Genomic DNA, 20,772 nt, shown 5'->3' with positions numbered 1-20,772 from the left:
CTCTGCTGAATTTCTATCCATCCTTCAAAACCTATGATGAATGTGATCTCCTTCATGAGGACCTCCTTGATCATACCACCAGGAAATGATCCCTCCCTCCTGGGATGTCTCACTTGGCATGCGGGTCTCTACACAAGCAATTCTTTGTGTGTTGTGGCAATGGTATAAAGCCTTGGATGTTTGTAAAACTTCAGAGATTGCAGAATTCTTTAATACCGTGTGTGTGTGTGTGTGTGTGTGTGTGTGTGTGTGTATGTGTGTGTGTGTGGTGTGTTTATAAGAGGTGAGCACAGCTATGTAGAATACCTCAACACAAGAAGGGATTGGACATTTACTGGGTTTGGAATGTGTCAATCACTTCTGCTCGGCCAATGAACAGAGAGCCAGATGTATCCCTCAGAGGAGAGAGAACGCTCACTATAAAATCTGTAAACACTTGGAGGAAGAAAGAACAGAGAGGGGGAGAACGTGAACAGTATGTATCGATCACTCTATATTCCAGGCACCGGGTTAGAGAGGAAACTTCACGTGAACAATGAGCTCACTTAAGGCTCACAACAGCTTTTAGAGGTAGGGGTTATTGCCCTCATTTTGTGGATATGTGCCATTGAGGGTCAGGGTCTTCAGGAAATAGACTCTGAGAGGAAGACTGTGTGCAGGAGGTTAATTGGGGACTGTTCACAGAGCAAGGCCTGTAAGGAAACAGGACTGGGCGAAGGGAGAGGGTGAATGGCATTGGAGTTGCCACGAGGCCTCAGTCGCTCCCATGGGGCACACTGAAGCTTAGACGACCCTTCAGAGATGTTCCCGCATCCAGGGAATGGGGCTGGGTCATTGCACCCCTGGGAAGGGGCATAACTTAGGCAAGGCCGCTCCCTGCAGCTGAGGGCATTTCCTGCGGAGGGACAGCACTCACTGCACGTACAACTTTGGACTTGAGAAATGCCTGTCCTGCACACACACAGCACTGCTAGCGAGTGGGAGGATTAGGGATTGAACTCAGGCCTGTGCTTTGCTCTGAGGCACCGTGTGGCTTTCAGTGCATCTCAGAATTCAGCCTGGCCACCCTGGACCCAAAAGGCACCTTCAGGAAGACCGTGCCCAGAACTTCCCCCGCGGAAGTCACCCCATGAAGAGAATGGTCTCCACTTTTCGGAAGATCTCAGTAGATCTGGCGTCAAATAATAGCAGTGAGGAGGCAGGTATTGCTGATGTTTTCCAATCCTTACACTTTGGGAACTTTGATGGTGGAATACCAGTGTGATATCCAAAATATTTCACAACCAGGAAAACACCCAGGACAGTCAGAGGGCTGGCAGTATGCATCCCAGCTGAACATGAATTACACCTGGTGCGCTCCGGAGGACAAGACTGCAGCTCTCCCCAAGAGCCATGTGCTGGGAAAGAACCTGGGAAGGGCTTTCTTCAGAAAACAAAGCTGACAGAGGCAGGTCATTTGATTAAATTGGCCATTTGCTTCAGCATCTGGGGTTAGTGATCTATGCTGTAAGCTTCTCCTTTTGCAAGGACAGTGTCTTACTCAGCTCTGTATTTCCCCAAACCTGGCACAGTAAAGTTTGTTCCATGAAATCTGTATGACCCTGGGCAAGACCCCACCCTGCTCCGTGCCTCAGTGTCCTAGTTTATAAGATGAGAGGTTTCCAAACCCTGTTTCTCCTTGAAACGGGAGAATCTGGTGAAGCCCGCTTAGGAGAAGGGAGATGAGTGGGCCGGTCCAGGGCCTCCTATCCTACTTTACCCAGAGCAACTCCTCTTGTATTTGTTTATGCTTCCATACGGTTTCACTTAAACCAGCATTCCTCAGCTAAAAACAAAGCCTGGGAACCACCGGGCTGCATATGATATCTGAGGTCCCTTACACACAGCTCTGACATGTGTGGATGTGAGTGAGCAGATGGACAAATGAACAAATGAATGAGTGAACCAATGAATGAGTGAATGAACTCTTTGTGTACCTAGCTAACATAGGCCAGTCCCTGGCCACACCATTCTTGGAGCTGATGGCCAGCCATCCTGGGAAGTTTGGTAATTGACACAGGGCTTTCCCAATGTCCTGTCAATTGCAGGAGTCTGTCTCCACCACGGACATGGATAAGGCCTCCTCCCTGCAGATACCTCGGATGCCACCAGGTCCGGGCTGCACTTGTCTTTGACTTTCCTAATACGTTGACTCAGCTGAAAGAGATACTGACAACAGCAGCACGAGTCACTGGCAGGTTTGGTGAAAGAATCACTGGGTTTTCTCGGTGTGTGTCCTGGGGCGTGGCACTAGGTCTGCTTGCTTCAGCTCCCTTCCCTCATAGGGAGAGGGGTCCCCGTTTTGGCCTTGCCCTCCCTCCCACAATCCCTCCCTCCCTTCCTCCATTTCTTTCTTCCTCCAAGGCAGTGGTTCTCAATCTTGACTGCATGTTGGAATCACCTAGGGAGACTTAAAAATTACTGATGCCCAGAGATTCTGATTTCTTGCTTTAAGGTGTGGCCTTGACAAGAGGATTTGAAAAAGCTCCCCAGGTGATTTTCATATTCAGCCAAGGTTGAGAACAACTGGTCTGAGGATATGGAGTAGGGCTCCCAACCTCAGCTAAAACCGTTTCTAGCCGTGGGATTCAGATGTGTCTGCTGGATTTGGGGAGGCGTGGGGCACAGGTTTCTCTTAGCAATGGGGGACATAAAGGGAAGTGGAGGGAAGTACACATCACCACACCTGCCCCGATAACCTAGCACTGAGTCCTGTGGGAGGATAGGCCTCAAAGGAAGCCGAAGGGGCTATTTTCATAAAGGGTCCTATGAGGCTCAGGGAGATCAGTCCTGTTTGGGGTCTAGGTGACAGGGTGTGACAGCATGGGGGAGGGGCAAAGGACACTATGAGGCTCCAAGGCACAGAGGACACCAGGTAGGCATGGTGGCAGCAAGGCCCACCCTGGGGTGACTGTGGTCTGCATGGCATCAGAGAGCAAACAGGGTCGGCAGAGAGAAGCTTTGGTGAGACATGGCGTCCACTCCCCGTAACAGTCCTGCTCACGAGCACTTGTGGGACACTCCCAAGGGGTCCCTCAAATCACAGAGTGAGCCTATGGCAGACAAGAGCAATCAGCAGTGAAATCTGGTCATTTCATTGAGGGGAACCCACGTGGACTTGTGGGATGGTGAGGTCTGGGGACACTTGAGTCACAAATACAAGCCACAGTCTTGAAACTGTCTGGTGGTGGTGGCAGTGTGATAAGGTACGACAGATGTGAAGCAGAGGAGCAGACGTTTGTGACCTGCTCTGAAATGGCCCCCTGGCTGGATCAGTCTCCCCAGCAGCTTTCCCCCGTGTGCTCACATCCGATCAGGGTCTTCTCAACGCAAGGCTCTTCTGCGTGCATGTTCACAATGTGAGTTATGTGCTCTTACTTCCTGTGCAAGTTCTTTCTCTCTCTCTCTTAAAATCACATTTTCTCCTAAATTAGAAAGCCTCTTTAATTGTTAGCAGGAACTGAGTTTTTGCTCCTTGCATGGACAATATCATTAAACACTGGAAAATAAACAACGTGGAAAACATTAAGACATTTTCAAATCCTTTGCTTCCCAGAGGGTGTCTGGGGTCCTGGGCAGGACAAGGTTCTGCTGGCCTGGGTTTATATTGTGTTGATGACTTGACCCCTCCAGCTGTGAGAAGCCAAACTGACAGCAGGGTTGTTTTTACTAAACTTCCCAGGATCGCAAACTTGATTTGGGAGGCATTTGCGCCGAGGTCTCCAGCGACTGTGCCGAGCTTCCTCTGTGGGCAGAGTGCATGATGGGAGTGGCCAGTGGCCCTCGTAGCTGACAGCTGTTGTAAACCATCGCTGTCCTCCCGAGCTATTCCACAGGACCCGGGGAGGTGAGGGGAGCCACGGGAGGGGTGGTGTGGGAGAACGTTTCCTTCCATCTTGCTGAAATGTGAGTCTAATGAAATGATAATGAGGTTGTGGCCTTTAAGCTCCATTGAGCTGCTTGTGCATTGTAATTTTACCCAGAGTGGGGCTAGTTTTTGAAATGATTAAAACTATCGATTCCTAGGCCTGTGTGGCTTGAATCGGAATTCATTAGAAGCCCAGAGGTGAGGGATAAACGTTTCTCCCCAGTTCAGCTGGGAAACTGATCTCATCTTGTCTGAGTCTCCTCCTGCCCGCCCACCCAGCTCTCCAGCAGACCCCTGGCAGCATAAGCAGCTGATGTGGGAACCCCTGGCAGTGCTGGAAGACAGACAATAAATAGGACCCAGCATCCACAGAGCGGCAAGTTATGAAAGTACCGCCATGAGCCCTCACCCATTTTCCTGGGACCTCTCCCTCCTGTTGGAGGAGGGAAGCTCTCAGTGTTTAGTCTTGTCCTATTTTCTTACAGGCGTTATAAGTGCAATGTCTTTTCTGTGAAAAGAAACACAGAAACCGTCCAAAGTTTGACCCAGAAGAATCCTGGAAGTAGAAACTCCAGCCGGGAGGGTGGCTGTCAATGTGGGGTGAACTTGGATCTCCTGAGTACCATCTTTCTTGGCATAGAATGAGGGGTTTCTCCCTCTGATTTTTGTTATCACCACCATTCTGGCTTCCAAGAGCACAAGATGACTCCTTTCAAGTTTAGAGCTGAGACAGGCTGGCATCTTAAAAAAATAACCTTACTTTGAAAACGGTATGGAGGTTTCTCAAAAAATTAAAAATAGAACTACCATATGATCCAGCAATTCCACTTCTGGGTATTTACCCAAAGGAAACAAAAACACTAACTCAAAAGGATAAATGCACCCCCATGTTCATAGCAACATTATTTATAATAGCCAAGACACAGAAACAACCTAAGTGTCCATTGATAGATGAATGGATAAAGAAAATGTGATGGAGACTTCCCTGGTGGCACAGTGGTTAAGAATCCACCTGCCAATGCAGGGGACACGGGTTCGAGCCCTGGTGCAGGAAGATTCCACATGCCGCTGAACAACTAAGCCCGTGAGCCACAACTACTGAGCCTGCATGCCACGACTACTGAAGCCAGCGCGCCTAGAGCCCGTGCTACACAACAAGAGTAGCCACCGCAGTAAGAAGCCCGCGCACCACAAGGAAGAGTAGCCCCTGCTCATCTCAACTAGAGAAAGCCCACGCGCAGCAACGAAGACCCAACACAGCCAAAAATAAAGATAAATAAATAAATACATTTGTTAAAAAAAAAAAAGAAAATGTGGTGTACGTATATACTGTGGAATATTATTCAGCCACCAAAAGAAAAAGTAAGGATATTATGCTAAGTGAAGTCAGACAGAGAAAGATAAATACTATATGATCTCACATATATGTACAGTCTAAAAACAAGTGAACAAAGAATAAAACAAAATCAAACTGAACTGGGTGAAGGGAATCAAAAGGTACAAACTTTCAGTTATAAAATAAATAAGTCATGGGATGTAATATACAGCATGGTGACTATAGTTAACAATGCTGTATTGTATATTTGAAATTTGCTAAGAGTAGACCTTAAAAGTTCTCATCACAAGAAAAAAAAATTGTAACCATGAGGTGATGGATGTTAACTAGACTTATTGTGATCATTTCACAGTATATACAAATATTGAATCATTATGTTGTACATCTGGAATGAATATATTGTTATATGTCTATTATACCTCAATAAAAATAAAAAATAACCTTATTTACTATTAAAGGAGACCAAAAAGAAAATAATTACAGAAAATGTCAATAGCATAAGGACGGGCATCCTTCCTAAGTATGGGTGTCTTCTGCCTTAGCGCTGTTCTTAGGTCTGCTCTTATCTTTAAGGACTGAAACAATTTATATACACTTGGCCTGGCTTCCTGCCTGTGTCCATGTGGGGTCCGCCATCTTAAAACTGGTCAATCTCCCCTTTTAATCTCCTCTCTGACAAGCCTAAGAGATCACATTTTAACGGCCCACCTGGGGCCTCCTACTCATGTGGAGGTCCTGGTCTGAGAAGAGGGTTTTATCCGTAGCAGCCTGGGGGGCGTGTAAATGACTCAAGGAGACAATTAGGGGTGCTGTCCTCCACATGGGGTAAAGCAGCCCGGCAAAAAGTCCCCTTGACCCCATGTCTTCCTTTTTTTACAGCCTCCCTGGGCAATCGTGGTCATAAAATGCACATCAATCATTATATTCAGACTGGAGCATCAAGGTCTGCCTTCAAGGTCACACACACCATGAGCATGTCCATTTTGGAAATAGTGTGATATATTTCCAATTTCCCTGCTCACCTTTTTACAGGTAAGCATCACCGTTCCAAAGCTTTCTCTATACCAGGCGAGTGGCATGCCCTTCCTCTAGCTTTCCAAAGCACCACATGCATCTAGGGTCCCCCATATTATACCACGTCTCATCTTCTTCTCTGTGTGGCCCCCACTAGACTGTGGGCTCCTTGAAGGCAGCGTGTGCATTTTATTCCTTTTTGCATCTCATTACCCAGCACAGTGTCTGTCCCAAAACATACCTGGGCAGAGGACTGTTGACTGAATGAATGAAGGGAAGAATCCGTGATGGAGGTCATTTGTCATTTAATTCTCAGGACAACCTTATGAGACAAGCAGGGCAGGAATATGAGCAGTGATTTCCTGAAAAAAAAAAAAAAAAAGAAAGAAACAGAGCTCCAGGAGGGAAGGGCCTTGCTTACGGTCACCTGATTTCTGGAGCTGGCGCCAGGGCTGTGGTGCAGTCTGGTAGGCAAAGAGGTGTGCATTTTGCTGTCCACACTTGCTGCTCTGGGGCTCCTAAGGTACCGGTTCGGTCTTTCCCGAGGTGCCACCTACACAGGTGGTTCCCGAGAGGTTCAGATCAAGGTCCCCTTTTATTTTCTCCCCCTGCCCCAGCCCCCATACCTGGGCATGAAAGATGAGACCTAGCAAACGAACTGCAATTATGCAGTAATAATGACTCCATTTTCTCCTTTTTATTAATAAGACACACATGCAACATGCCACTCAGAGCTTTCAGTTGACAGAAAACGAGGTCTATTCTATTCACCAGGTGAACAGAATTCCACCCAGAGGCCGACAGTTAACAAACCACCTTCTGGGCTCAGGGCTCGGCTGGGAGTCACAGCGCTGCCCTTGACAGCCTGTCGATGGGCCTCCACCGAGCCGGCCACCTGCCCTGGGTCTCCGAAGTCGGAGGAGACAGGGGCCATTTCAGTTGCTCCCAGCGTGCCTTCCCGACCCCGCTGCAATCAGCAGACCCTGACCTCTGGAAGAGCGTTACTGCGATGTGTCAGCTGCTCTGGGAGAGCCCAGAGTGATGTATTCCAAGACCTCAGGAGAAAGGGCTTACGGTCAGTTAGGAACTCTAAACTCCCTCCCGTGGTATTGTCGGTGGAATTTTAATACTCTGTCTCCCTCTGTCTGGGCACTTCCTTCCACTCTTGGCCTGCTCCGCAATGCATATGGAGCAGGGCTCAGGTCTGAAGGTCCCCAGGGAGAGCACACGGTCTCACTCGGTCCAAGAGTCACGGCTGGAAATGGGAGGCGAAGCTCAGGCAGGGCTCCAGCCTTCCCGCAGGCCCTGGGCCTTGGCAGGGCCCCCGTTCATTCTCCTGCGCTCCCTCCCCTTTCAAAGCAGGAGTGAGGCCCAGCACAGGCCTGAAGCCAGCCGACAAATGGAACCCTAGCCTGCTTCCTCCTTCCTTCCTTCCTTTATTCAGGCAACAAACTCTACCGAGGGCCTCCCTACTGAGGGCCCACGGTGCGCTGGGTAGGGAGCTAGGAGCTGGGGCACTAGGGGGTCACTGTCCCAGTCCTCATGCCACCCTCACTACTTCTATTCAATTCTAATCACCCTACAGAAAAAACAGACAGGGAAAGAGGGGGCCGTAAGAGAAAGAAGGTTGCTCGAGGAAGAGTGTAGCCAGGTGTGCCCGTAAGAGGTAGTGAAACAGGAAAGCCCAAAGTTCCCCCCTTCCTACAAAATGGGTCTCAGTCCTCCACTCCTCTCCCCAGGAAACTCATCTACCACATCTACGTGGATAACTCTGAAGTCTGTATTTCTCGCCCAAACTTCACTTTTGAGGGTCAGGGACCACTCCCACCCCCTGACATAGGTTTATATCTATGTCCCCAGAGCCCAGTACAGTCCATGGTAGATGGTGGGCATCCAGGAATATTTGTTGAAAAATGACCAGTACCACTTCATAAAAGAGGCAGCTTCCACAGGATCAATTTCCCTAATTTTCCCTTGTAACTCCTCTCATCTGTTTCCCCTCAAGGAATGACCATCCTGTGGCTACAACTCTCAAGACTGTTGCTTCAGCGAAACCAACATGGAACTGGTGAGATTTCTTCATCCCACAGGGGACTCTTTGACCAATTTGGGGGTGGAAGGGGGTTGTCAGGACTTGCCTTTGTATCCTCAGTCCCCCAGCCCAGGGCTGGATTTGCATATGTTAATATGGAGAACTGGAGCTAGTTAATGAGAAGCAGTGGGCCATGTGGGTGAGCGGAATTCCTCAGAGTATTTTTTTCAGATGTCTTAACTCAGTCTCTTTGTTGTATTTCGGCAGATCCAGGTGTTTGGATTGAGTTGGTCCTGGTCCCCACTCCCCTCCCCCAAATCTCTAAAACCACAGATCTTTCTAGATGCCAGACTCAGCCTTCTGTCCAGAGGGTGATGGTGGATGGCAGGAGCCCTCTGCCCACCTGGAAACAGCCTCAAGGAGATGGCCTGAGGGAGCGGGCCCCAGGCTGGAGAGCCCCAGGACGAGGGCTGGGGGTGGGGTGGGGGTGTTCCTGAGGGGGGATGGGGGGAGAGGATAGAATTCCAGAGGCAAGAACCCTCAACGGAGACAGCCCGCTGGGCTTCCAGCCCTCCATCTGGGTTCCACTAAAAACACATTTTGCGTGTTTCTGTTGTTCTTAAGTCTGGGTTTATTTCAAGGGGAAAATTATAAAGAAACATCTCTGCCTTTATTTCAACAGCAGCCTGTGCTTGGGTAGATTCTCATCTGTCTGGCCTGTTCTGCCTGAAGGTGAAAGGAGGGGGCGAGGGTGGGGTCCCAGAGAGAAGAGGCCCCAAGAGACTGAGGCCCTAGGCTCTGCCTGCTGCCAGTGTCCCACCTGGGAAACCTCCACAGACAGAAAGGCAAGTGACAGCATCCCCACAGGTATTTGAAAGACTTCCTCTCTTGAGCCCAGGGCAGCATTCAGTATGTGACCACTGAAGTGAGTCTGGGTATTTTCCTGATAGGAAGCCAGAGGTAGCAGAGGCCCATCCTGAGGATTCAGGTTCTAAACCAGTCTGAGAATCCTCAAGGTTACCTGGAGCCCTTGAACTTGAACCAGCCCTCACCTCAGAGACGCAGGGAATGAAGGTCAGAGCTAGAAAGGCCCTTAGCCACCTAGCCTGGTGCTGTCATTTCTCAGGTGAGGAAACTGAGGCCCAGTGAGGAGAAGCTACTCGCTCAGGCCACACAGAGGGTGGGTCAGTTGGTGGACCAGACCTACATCCCAGGTCTCGGTGCTGTCTGGTCCTTTTCTGCAACGCTGCTTATGAGGGTAGGTGGGTGGCCAGATCTCCACGGAGGGGCCAAGAGCTCTCATAAACACATCATTCAGGGACTAGCATGTATGCATGCACGCAACGCATACACTGGCCCTCGGACCCTGTCAGCAGAGCTCATCAGTTCCCGCACCCCCAGCAGAGTCTGGTTCCTTCAGGGTCATCTTGGACACTCAGGCTCTGGACAGACACAGGGACTCTGAACACCATGGTAGATATATGGTCCTGTCTTTGTACAGAGCTGATGTCAGACACAAAGAGAATTCGTAGCCCAGGCGCTAGGCCCTGGCCTTTACCCGTAAGAAAGCAATTCTTAAAGAGCTCTCTCTCTTCCTCTGAGAAGGGCCTCCACAATGACTTAAGTTGACCTGCTTGGGAAGGACTTGATTGCCCCCTGGTGGCCGTATCTGGCCATACCTTCACGCCCCACTTTCCAGGGCCTCAGCCTATTCCTTCAGCAAATTTGTACTGAGCCCCCTGCTGTGGGCCAGGAAACTGAGTGGTCAGTAGACTGTAGGAGATTGATATGCGAAGCAAGAATTATAATACAGGTTGGTTAGTGCCTATTGGAGAGGTAAGCTTAGGGTACAAAGTAGGCTTAGGCAAGGAGCCTAAGAAAGACTGCAGAAGGGGTATGGGCTGACATGCTTCCTGGGCTATGCAGAAGAACTCAATTATTATTATTATTATTATTTTGGAATAGAAAAAGGTTTATTGCCGACCTTGCAAGGAGGTGGGTGGCTCATGCCCTAAAAAGTCGTGGGCTTCCCAAAGGGTTTTGACAAAGCATTTTTGAAAGCCAGACCAGCACTCAATTATTAAGGTCCTCTTACTTGGGGTTTACAGTTTACCAAAAGGTTGCACTTGCATATTCTCGTTTATCCTACCGACAGCCTCATGAGGTATGTATAATTGTCCTTATTTTACAGACGAAGACACTGAGGCTCAGAGATGATCAGTGATTTGCTCCAAGTCACAGTCTTGTAATTGACTCATTTGATTTGTGCAGTTTCCAAACTACTCCATCTGGACCAGACAGCCAGGGGGAGGTGGGTGTATCAGGCAAGGGTTACCGGTGATGGGTGGTGTCCACCTCTGCCACCAAAGGGTTGGTAAGGTACAAGTTTGAACAATTCTCTCCCATCCCCCAGGGAGCAGACTTCTCTTCTTCCAGAGCTGCACAGTGTTGCTGGGTGGGCCTCATGGGGCAAATGCAAACTGGAGAGTCCTGGGCCTGGTGACTATATCCCATTCTCATCACACTTTGGGAAGTGATGAAAACAAGGGATGTTTAATTTCCTCTTTGCTGCCCCCAGGAATGTAGTTAGCTTCGAGCTCGGGAGCACAGAGTGAGCACTAAAAGGCCCTCTGGACGTGATCCTTAGAGCCACGGCAAGGTAGGACAGCCTCAGGGTGGGGAGCACAGCCCCAGGAGGAGCCTCGTCTTCCACAGCCAAGCACGAGCTGAAGGTCTCAGGTCCTTGTTAAAGAAGAATGAAAAATCCGGTGCAGCTATTTAAAAACAGGCCGGGTAATGTGGCCAACAGCTGCAGGGCACAGCCCAGGTAGTATCTGGGAAATCATCCACCACTGCCAGCCCTGGAGAGAGAGACCTTGTGTCCCTGGCCAAGGGGGTATGTGGGTCTATTTAGACTCCCCTCTCATCCTCCTGACCCAGAGCTAGTTCATCCAGGGGTCCTGCTGACCCCCTCCCCAGACTGTCTCAACAATCCCACTGCTGCCCCAGGGCCTAAGTCCCATCATCTCTGCTTAGAAATCTGGTTTGTTTCCCAACCGTTCTCCCTCTCTCTTCTCCCCACAGCCTCTCTCACAGGGAAGGACCAGGGCATCAATCCCACATGCTGGGCTCCCTCAGGGTGAGTCTGGGCCCCAGGATGTACAGACATCTCCCGAGGGTGGGGGGTTGCCTCTGGGAAGGAGCTGGAAAAGACTGAGGGGAAAGAGCTGAGCTGAAGAGAGAGCCTCAGTGTGGTAAAGCACAGAGGTGGGCTTGAGTGTGAGGGGCTGTGTGCAGTGGTCTGCTGGACCAACAGGGCGGACTACTGTGCATGTCGACATTTAGATGAGAGAGGATGTGAAGACTTTGCTGGGGCTCGGAGTGACTTGTACCTCCCCCGGGATTCTAGGCCTATGTGTTTTCTAATGAGCTCTAAAATGGAAGCAGTGTGTTCCAAGGACAGGACTCAATGAAGAAGGTCCTTTGGACCAAAGAAATTGACAAGAGGTGGAGGATTTAGATTCAATGAACCTTCACTGATAGCCTACCATGGACCCAACACTATGACAGGTACTTGCTCGTATTTAATCCCATTTAGTCCTCACCACAGTCCTATAAAGTGATGAAACTCAGAGAGGTTAAGTGACTGACCCAAGGTCACAAAGCTGGTAAGTGACGGCACTAAGATTCAAACCCAGGCCTCCTAATTCCAATGTGATATGTTACAAGATTATCTTTAGACTTTGCCAATTTCTGGATATGATGTGGAGACTTCCATGAAGGAGTCACATATTTGGGAAGCCAAATATTCAAGGGAGGGAATGTCAGGTATTTTTACGTAAGCAGATTGCCCCGCCACAGGGTCTGAGTTCCCTGCCAGCTCTGTCCTATCCCAGGACACATATTCTCTGTCATGCGTTTGGTTTTGTCAGTGCTCTATAGAACTGCATTTTCAAGGACTTCATCACTCACCAAGCATACAAATGTCTCTCCTTCATTTTTCCTGTTAAGCAGATTTAAAGAATGAACTAAGGGGACTTCCCTGGTGGCGCAGTGGCTAAAAATCTGCCTGCCAATGCAGGGGACACGGGTTCCATCCCTGGTCTGGGAAGATCCCACATGCCGCAGAGCAACTAAGCCTGTGCACCACATCTACTGAGCCTGCGCTCTAGAGCCCGCGAGCCACAACTACTGAAGCCCATGCAGCCTAGAGCCCGTGCTCTGCAACAAGAGAAGCCACTGCAATGAGGGGCCCTTGCACTGCAATGAGGGGCCCTTGCACTGCAATGAAGAGTGGCTCCCGCTCTCCGCAACTAGAGAAAGCCTGTGCTCAGCAAAAAAATGACCCAACGCAGCCAAAAAAAAAAAAAAAAAAAAGAATGAACTAAGAATCTTGGCTGCCATTAATTTCACAGCCTAGAATTATTTGCATGCTTTTTTTTTTTTTTTTTTCCTGAGTCATTTTAAAAAGCCCTTGTGATTCTTTTAATCCCCTTTGGTAGAGCAATTCCATTCTCTTCTCTCTTAACCTCCTCTCTCCTGAATGTCCCCTACCCTACCCCCACCATGGAAAGCTTTAAATAATGCAGCAAATTCTTGTTTCATTTCCTTTTCTCTGTTTCCAGATGGATTTTTCTCCCCAAAACATCCCTGGGAATCATTTCTGTCAGTTGCTTCAGTGGATGTCCCTTGGTCTTTACACTCATCTAACCTCTCCTCACCTCAAAATTGCAATTTGCTATTTTAATTATAGTTTCTCTTGCCACACTTGAGGGTTTTTTCCTATTGCAGTCCTCTACCTTGCTTAGATTTTAATCCTTTCTTCCAGTGCAGAGAATTCATGAAGATTCCTGGATTACTCCAATTTGCTTCCTTGATGCTGAATAATTCTTCTTAGTCTGTGTATGATTCTGATTGTTCAGATGCTGAATTAAGTTGCTGAGCAGTGAGGCCAGGGTGCCGCATGTGAACTAGTGGCCCCATCCAAGTGCAGATTGATTCACCACTCTGGAGATGGCACGTCTCTGGGTCTGTCTGGTTGCTGCAGTCCTGGGACTGACTGTCTCCTAGACCCAAAGGGTGGCCCTAGGGCAGCTGACCGCATGCCTCTACCTCCCTGACCAGCTGGTGAGAGCTCCTGGGACTGTTTCTCCTGGTGAGAGCTTTGGGTTCCATGAATTGCTCCTTGCAGGCTGGGCTGGGCTGGCCTTGACACAAACTATCAGGGTCACCTGCAGCTGTTTCCCAGGCGCCTGCTGGGCCTGTGGGCTGAGGCTGCAGCTGGCAATGAGTCTGGGCAGGAAGTGAATGGGGCAGTAACCCGTGTGACTAGGAAGGTGATGAGGCCTCCGTGCGAGGGGAGGACTGCAAAGCAGTTCTCCAATGCATTCCCTGCATAGAAGGTGAGCTACTCACCATGGAGAGGAACTACTGGAAAGCCGCCACCCATCCTGTTTGGGCTCACAAACCTGTCCCTGTTCTGTCCTTCAGGCAGGTATGTAGGTCAGTACTGGTGAAAGTCACTTACAGTGGGAGTATGTAAACTTCAGCTTTGAGCCTGGCTCAGTCAGAAACACAGGGTCCTCCAAGGTGACCTAAAAGTCCTGGAGAAAGTGTGGTACACCAACAGCTGCATAACCTGGGTGGGTCACATCACCCACTGAACCTCAGGGCTGATGTGACACAAGGTTCATGAAGGGCTAATAATGAACCTTGTGATGTGACACAAGGTTCATGAAGGGCTAATAATGGGCCTTACTGATATTATTACACAGGCAAGGATGTGTAAGGGACTTCATTCTCCCGGTTGTTCACTGCTTATCTCCTTCTGTAAGGGATTTGAGATAAGAGACCCAGCTGGAAAATGAAGAAAGGAAAAATGCTGTTGAGATCCTTAAGTATAAGTCTGCGATTGTCTCCAGTGGGAGTAAAGGAAGCAAACAGGAGGGTGGCCCTGTAAAGTCAGCTGAGTAGGGAGAATACAGAGGTGGAGGCCCTAGAGGCCCTGGAGCAGGCTCATCAGGGGGCATGGAAGGAGCAGACAGGTTGTACGTTCCTTGTGAGCTTGCCTTCCTGTCCCAGAGGGTTCCTGCATTGGGAACGAGCAGGAAACACTTCTCAGACATCTGGAAAATGAAATAAGATGGCAGAAAATGAGGCAAATAAATGGTTCCAAAAGTTGGGGTCATACCATTTTGTGAGTAATTCTGACACCTACTAGGTACACTTTGTAAATTGTGTTTTTCTATACAAAAGATTTGTTTGTGGATTTGCCTCTTACACTTCCTTTAATAGCTCAAGGGCAGTACAGTGTCAAGGAGTGTGGCTTGGAGAGGTATATTTTGCTCTTCTTCTCTTTATCAGTCGGTCCCCCAAAAAACACTAAATAAAAATAACATGTTTTGACATGGGCCGTTGATGTAAATCAACTTCTGCAAAGTGTTAATTCAAGCCCCTTTAGAAAAGTTGCTATGTTAATTGATCTGTAAAGAAACAGCTGAATGCCCACCACACCTTGGAGACAAGTCCTCAGTTCTTGCTTCCAAGCAGATTGCAGTTTCCAAGTCTCTCTAGGCAGAAAGCCTAGAGTCCCCATTCCAAGGGTGCTCGATGAGGTACCTGCATGAGGGCCGGCTGAAAGCAGAAGCCTAGAGTGGTCTGGAGCCGTGAGGGATGAGCTTGTGGCCCAGTAGAGATTTCAGGTGTGCTGGATGCAGGGGGTGCATCTCCTCTGGGGAGGAGGCCAGGGCAAAGATGGAGGTGGGAGAGAGTCTGGCTGCTCTGAGAGATGTAAGGGTTGGTCTGTCCAAAAGGTGGGTGTCTGGAAAGGAGAAGAAGGAGATGAGGTTGGAAAGATGGTGGTGCCAGGCCCAAGAAGGCCTTGGGTGCTGGGTGAAGGAGGCAGGTCTGTGTCCTTGAGCAGGACTCTCCACTGAAGGCTTCTAAGCCCAGAAAAGCTGGGGTGAAAATCGGATTTTAGGAACATTGGTCAGATGTAGGATAGCCTGGAGGGTGGGGCTGGCCAGGGAGGTCGGTAGGGAGGCTTTGGCTCCAGCACGAGAATCAAGGAACTGGACTAGTGTGTATGTCATAGGAATGAAAGGGTCCATAATAAGTGAAATGGAAAGGACATGACAGTAGGAGGGGGACAGCCCAAGAGTGGGAGGACTTGAAAGTTAGGAGGAGAAAAACACCCCAGAAGCAGGTGACATGGGTACTTTATATTCCCAGATTCCCCAGAGAGGGCTAGTTAATTAGGCTAGTTACTGCTGTCCAGCCCTTGCTAATGTGTGTACTAGAGCAGCAGAGATTTTCCGCAAGGAAACACAGATTGAGGCAGGTAGAGGTTAATGTGGTCTGCAGATACACCGCAGATGAATCCTCAACAGTACTTAATGCAGGGTAATACGTGATAAATTATTCATACCATACAGTGTAATAAGCAGGTTGAATCTGTGGCACTAGGCCTCTTGAGCTGTATTTTACATTAGATCCTCCTCTTATGGCTCTTATTTAATCATTTTCAGAACACCTGACTGAAATAAGTATTTCAGGTCCCATTTTTTATCCCTGCAAAAATAAATTTGATCATTCATTCATCTCATGACATTCTGACATTTACCATACTCTTACATTAAAATAAAGATGATTAGAAAGAAAAGAGCTCAGTAATTAGGCACAGGAGGAAGTTGGAACATACTTTTCCTAAGGTTACCCCTTCTGGCCCTCACGGAAGAAGGAGGTCTGTTCTAGAGAGGCTTCAGAAAGCTCATTTGCATAAGAGATACTCCCAATTTCATCTGATTTCTTTATTGCATTACTGTCTGTAAAGTACTTGGCAAACTCAAACTGCTCACTTCCTTCCCCACCCAGTGTTGTTCGGGGTATGCCCCTCTCCTTCACTTCAACAGCCAGGCCGAAGAGGGTGTTTTTGATGCTTAATTAGAAATACGAGACAGATGGGGCCTATTAGGGTCTGCAAATGCTAACAAAGTGGTGGGTTCTTTGTGTCTCAAAAATGGGCTTTTGGTGCCCTGGGCAGCCCATTCAGCACACCCAGTGAGACGTGACAGTGGCCCTGACCAGGACGGCTTCTGAGGGAGGGACTGACATAGATGGGAGTGGCTGGGCCACAGTGCTGGGAGCTTCTCTTGCAAAGGGAAGAACTGTCAGCAAACGTTTAGGAGTGAGTTTCTTACGGATATTCAGCAGTGACTTTGGAAATTCCAGATGTGGTTGAGGAAGGCAGTGGTTCATATAACAACTCAGAGAGAGAGATGCAGCCCCCATTTCCCAATGGCTGTGAAAATCTTCACCACTGAGGTAGGAGGCACCTGACTGGTGTTCAGTGGCGGCGTGTGCCACGGGAGTGAGAATGACTGAAGGAAGTCTTTGGGGAGGCTGGCAGGCAAGCCCGGAGATAAGGGAACATCAAGCTGCAGAGGCATGTAGCTGTCTGTGTGCTGCCCGCTAGGACCCTCTCGCAGCCCCGCCTCCGCTGCCTAAGCAGGTTCCTCATAGCTCCCCTATTAGTGCTAGAGAGCAGCAGACGGTGAGCTGGGATGTCAGCACCAGGCTCTGGAATGTTGCCTGTCCACCGTGAGCATGCAAGGGTGGCCCCCGTCCAGGCTCCCCTGGGCAAGACAGCGGCAGTGTGGAAGCTGGAGAAGGGGCATTGGCCATGAAGGCAGAGGGGCTGCCGGGCCACCTTGGAACACAAACGGCTCCAGAGCCACGAACCGGAAGAAAAGAGTTTGCAGCATTCCCTCTCGGCGTAGCCCTTCTGAACATCTTCCTGAAGGCTGGTCTTTATTTCATTCAGTCAATTAAATGGAAACAATATTTACTGAGCCCTCATTTAAAGACTGGCCCTCAAAGAGCCCCCAGTCCCGTGAGTCCAGTCTGAGGGACAGATGAGTAAACCAGTCATCTCATACTGAGGTAAGTGCATGACAGACATTTGAACAAGGTGCAGAAATGGCATCGAAGAGAGAAGAGGTGATTTATTTGAGGATTGATTAGATAATTAAAAACCAGCAAACATTTATTGTTTACCATGTTCCAGACACATTGCTAGAGCCTTCCATCAATTAACTCCCTTAACGACTAGAAAAACTCAATGAGGTGGGCTCTGTCATTATTCTCATTTTACAGGAGAGAAAACAGAGGCCCAGAGGCTTTTTAAAAGTGACCTAAATTTACATAACTAGTAAGCAAGAAATCAGGATTTGATGCTACTACATACAAATGACTTTCTAAGATGGTAGATGAAAGAGGTGCTTGCCTGGGAGAGATGGTGGAGGAAAGCATTACGGGCAGAGGGAAGCACATCTACAGAGCATGGAGGCGTGAGATCACACAGCATGTCCTGGGAATGACATGTAGATCACGTTTACAGGAGGAAAAAGTATACGAGCAGGAAGGAGTAGACTTTGAGGTTGGAGGGGCAGGTGGGGCTGGACCATGCGGGGTCTGAAAGCTTAGATAGCACCCTCTTGTCACGAGGGACCCTTGAAGGGTTCTCAGAGGGAGTCACAGAGTCAGATATACTTTTAAGAAAGACCACTCTGGCTGCAGGGTGAACTGGAGTGATGGCAGTGGAGAAAGGGTTGGGAGGCTGCTGTGATAGAGAACAAGTGAGACAATGAGGAACCGAACTAAAGCAGTGAAAGGGGGTATTTTTTTTTTTTTAATGAGGACCATTTTTTTTGTCTTTATTGATTTTGTTACAATATTGCTTCTGTTTTATGTGTTTTGGTTTTTTGGCCGGGGAGCATGTGGGATCTTAGCTCCCCAACCAGGGACTGAACTTGCATCCCTCGCATTGGAAGGTGAAGTCTTAACCATTGGACCACCAGGGAAGTCCTGAAAGGGGGTATCTTTTTGAAAAAATTTTTAGAAGATTGATTGCGTGTAGGGGTAAAAGAGTGAGAGGTAGTGAGGGGGAGTCCTAGGTTTCTGGCATGGGAACTGCTGTGGCTACCAGTTGAAGTGGGAAGAGCAGGTTTATGGGAGGGTGAAGGTAGAGAGCCAAGGAGTTCAATTTTGGACTTGCTGCTTTGGGGGTGCCTGAGGGACTTCCAGGTACGTAGAAAGCAGCGGGCAGTTGGATACACGGATCTGGATGCCTGTTGGCCACCGTTCCATCTTCTCTGCTCTGTCCTTCAGACAGTTCTTCCCTGGGAACAAATGACAGGAAACATGAGACAATGGAATCTGGAGTTGGCAAGGCTGAGTGTGATGAACGCAGAAGAAATGAAGTCAGTATTGGATGGCAACAAACCCAGGCTCTGTTAGACACAGCAGAAAGTGATCAAAGAGGATGGGATAAAAGGTGGTAATGGGTGCTCAGAACATTCACTCCTCTAGACAGGGGGAATCCTGAAGTGATTTGAAGACAGAGTTCGATAAAGGCACGGCTGTCTTTTATTTTTAGTGTCAACTTTTAATTCAGTCCAATGAAATTTGTTGAACAGTCATCATAGTCATTGAGTCAACATTTATTAAACACCTACTGTGTGTCACGCACCTTTATACGAGCTGGGGATATAGCAGTGAAGGAAACAGACAAAAATCTCTGCCTCGTGGAGCTTCCCTTCTGATGAGGGAGGGTAGGTAGACAAATGATAAACAGAAAAGAAATGAAATACATAATATTCGGGTATCAACTTACTTATAGAGCATCTTCATGCAAATTAGGAGAAGGTCACTCCCCTGGGCGGAGGCTACCCGGTGGCTGGGCACACAGCTTGGCGAGCAGAGCCTGGGTCTGCGCTTGGTCCTTTGGCCAGGCATCCAACCCACACAACTTTCATGGCAGCCCTAGAAAGAATGCCAGTTGAACGACGGAGAAAAATAAAAGAAGATAAGGGAGGAAGGTGGTGAAGGGGAAGGGGTGCTGCAATTAAAAACATAAGAAAGCCTCAGTGAAAAAAATGACATTTGAACAAAGACTCGAAGGGGATGAGTAAGCAAGCTGCATGGCTCTCTGGGGGAAGCGTAGGTAGAGGGAACGGACGGTGCAAAAACTTGAGACAGGAGCCTGCCTGGCATATCTCAGGAACAGCCAACGGGCCAGTATGGCTGGAACGTGGAGGTGGCTGGAGCAGGGAATGCAGGATAGAAAAGAGTAGGAGATGGATCAGAAAGGCAGCTGGGGGCCAGACACTGGAAGGACTTTGGCTTTCCCTCTGAGTGACAGGGGAAGCCTTTGAAGGATTTTGAGCAGGGGAGGGGCATGACTTGACTTACTTTTTAATGAGCTCCATCTGGGCTAAAAATACAGTACAGGAGGAAGAGTGGAAGCAGAGGAGCATTGAGGAAGCTACCACAATGACCACGATGGGAGGCGATGGCAGCACAGATGGGAGAGGTGGCAGGGGAGGTGAGAAGTGGTCAGATTCCAGATATACTCTGTAAAGCCAACAGAATTTGCTGATGGATAGGATATGGGGTGGGAGCAAAGAATGACTCTAAGATATCTGACCTGAGCAATGGAAAAATAGATTGCCATTTATTGAGAAAGAGAAAGCTGCGGGAGGCAACCTGATTGGGCATAATGTCAACATTTTAATTTGAGTACTCATGCGAATGTGCAAAACCACCCTTCCTGTAATAGGCCCTGACCCTTGCAATGACCCCAAATTACCAAGGACAAAACCCAGAGCCAGAATAACTTGTTTGACTCTTGCCCTGCTAATAAGTGACAGAACTAGGATTCAAACAGATGTGTGTGACTCCAACACCCATGCTCTTTGCCCCATACCGCATTATCTCACAGAATTCCTTCACCACTGTCGGCCAGACAGAGACTACACCATGAGCTGCATGAGAGCCAAGGCTGTATCTCTTTCACCTCTGTATCCCTAGCGTCAGGATTTGGTTGGAGGACCTAGTAAACAACGCTCCTCCTTGCAACTCGAGTCATGCAGATAGAAAAACCAGCTTTATCTTTGACAAGTTTGGGATGGAAGATGAGGCTTGACTGGGTGGCCACAGTGGGCTTCTTGATGTTGCCCCCCACCCTCCAGAGCTTGGACGCTGCCGCGGGCCACTTCCGGCAACCTTCTCTTGGAGGAGGTGTCCTGCCCTGGTGGTGCAGTGGTTAAGAATCCGCCTGCCAATGCAGGGGACACGGATTCGAGCCCTGGTCTGGGAAGATCCCACATGCTGCGGAGCAACTGAGCCCGTGTGCCACAACCAATGAGCCTGCGCTCTAGAGTCCTCGAGCCACAACTACTGAGCCTGCATGCCACAACTACTGAAGCCTGCACGCCTAGAGCCCGTGCTCCGCAACAAGAGAAACCACTGCAATGAGAAGCCCGCGCACTGCAACAAAGAGATGCTCTCTGCAGCTAGAGAAGCCCGCGCACAGTGACGAAGACTCAATGCAGCCAAAAATAAATAAATGAATAAATGTATAAGTTTATTAAAAAAAAGAGAGAGAGAGAAAAAGAGAGAGGAAGGGGTGGGCTTGGCATACTC

The 20,772-nt window shown here is 48.9% G+C and overlaps 1 protein-coding gene across 1 annotated transcript in view; it reads left to right on the top strand.

Moving 5' to 3' along the window:
- The window catches only part of VPS8 (VPS8 subunit of CORVET complex), a 391,603-nt gene that overhangs the window by 47,034 nt on the left and 323,797 nt on the right, over positions 1 to 20,772 (top strand). Inside the window, exons 3-7 of the mRNA XM_060298321.2 lie at positions 6,123 to 6,275; positions 8,263 to 8,325; positions 8,972 to 9,134; positions 10,481 to 10,600; positions 11,374 to 11,428. The gene's annotated coding sequence lies outside the window, so the exon portion shown is untranslated. The remainder of the gene's footprint in view (positions 1 to 6,122; positions 6,276 to 8,262; positions 8,326 to 8,971; positions 9,135 to 10,480; positions 10,601 to 11,373; positions 11,429 to 20,772) is intronic.

Source organism: Globicephala melas, chromosome 4, assembly GCF_963455315.2.
Source record: "Globicephala melas chromosome 4, mGloMel1.2, whole genome shotgun sequence".
Lineage (NCBI taxonomy): Eukaryota > Metazoa > Chordata > Mammalia > Artiodactyla > Delphinidae > Globicephala > Globicephala melas.
This window is presented reverse-complemented; position numbering and strand designations above follow the sequence as displayed.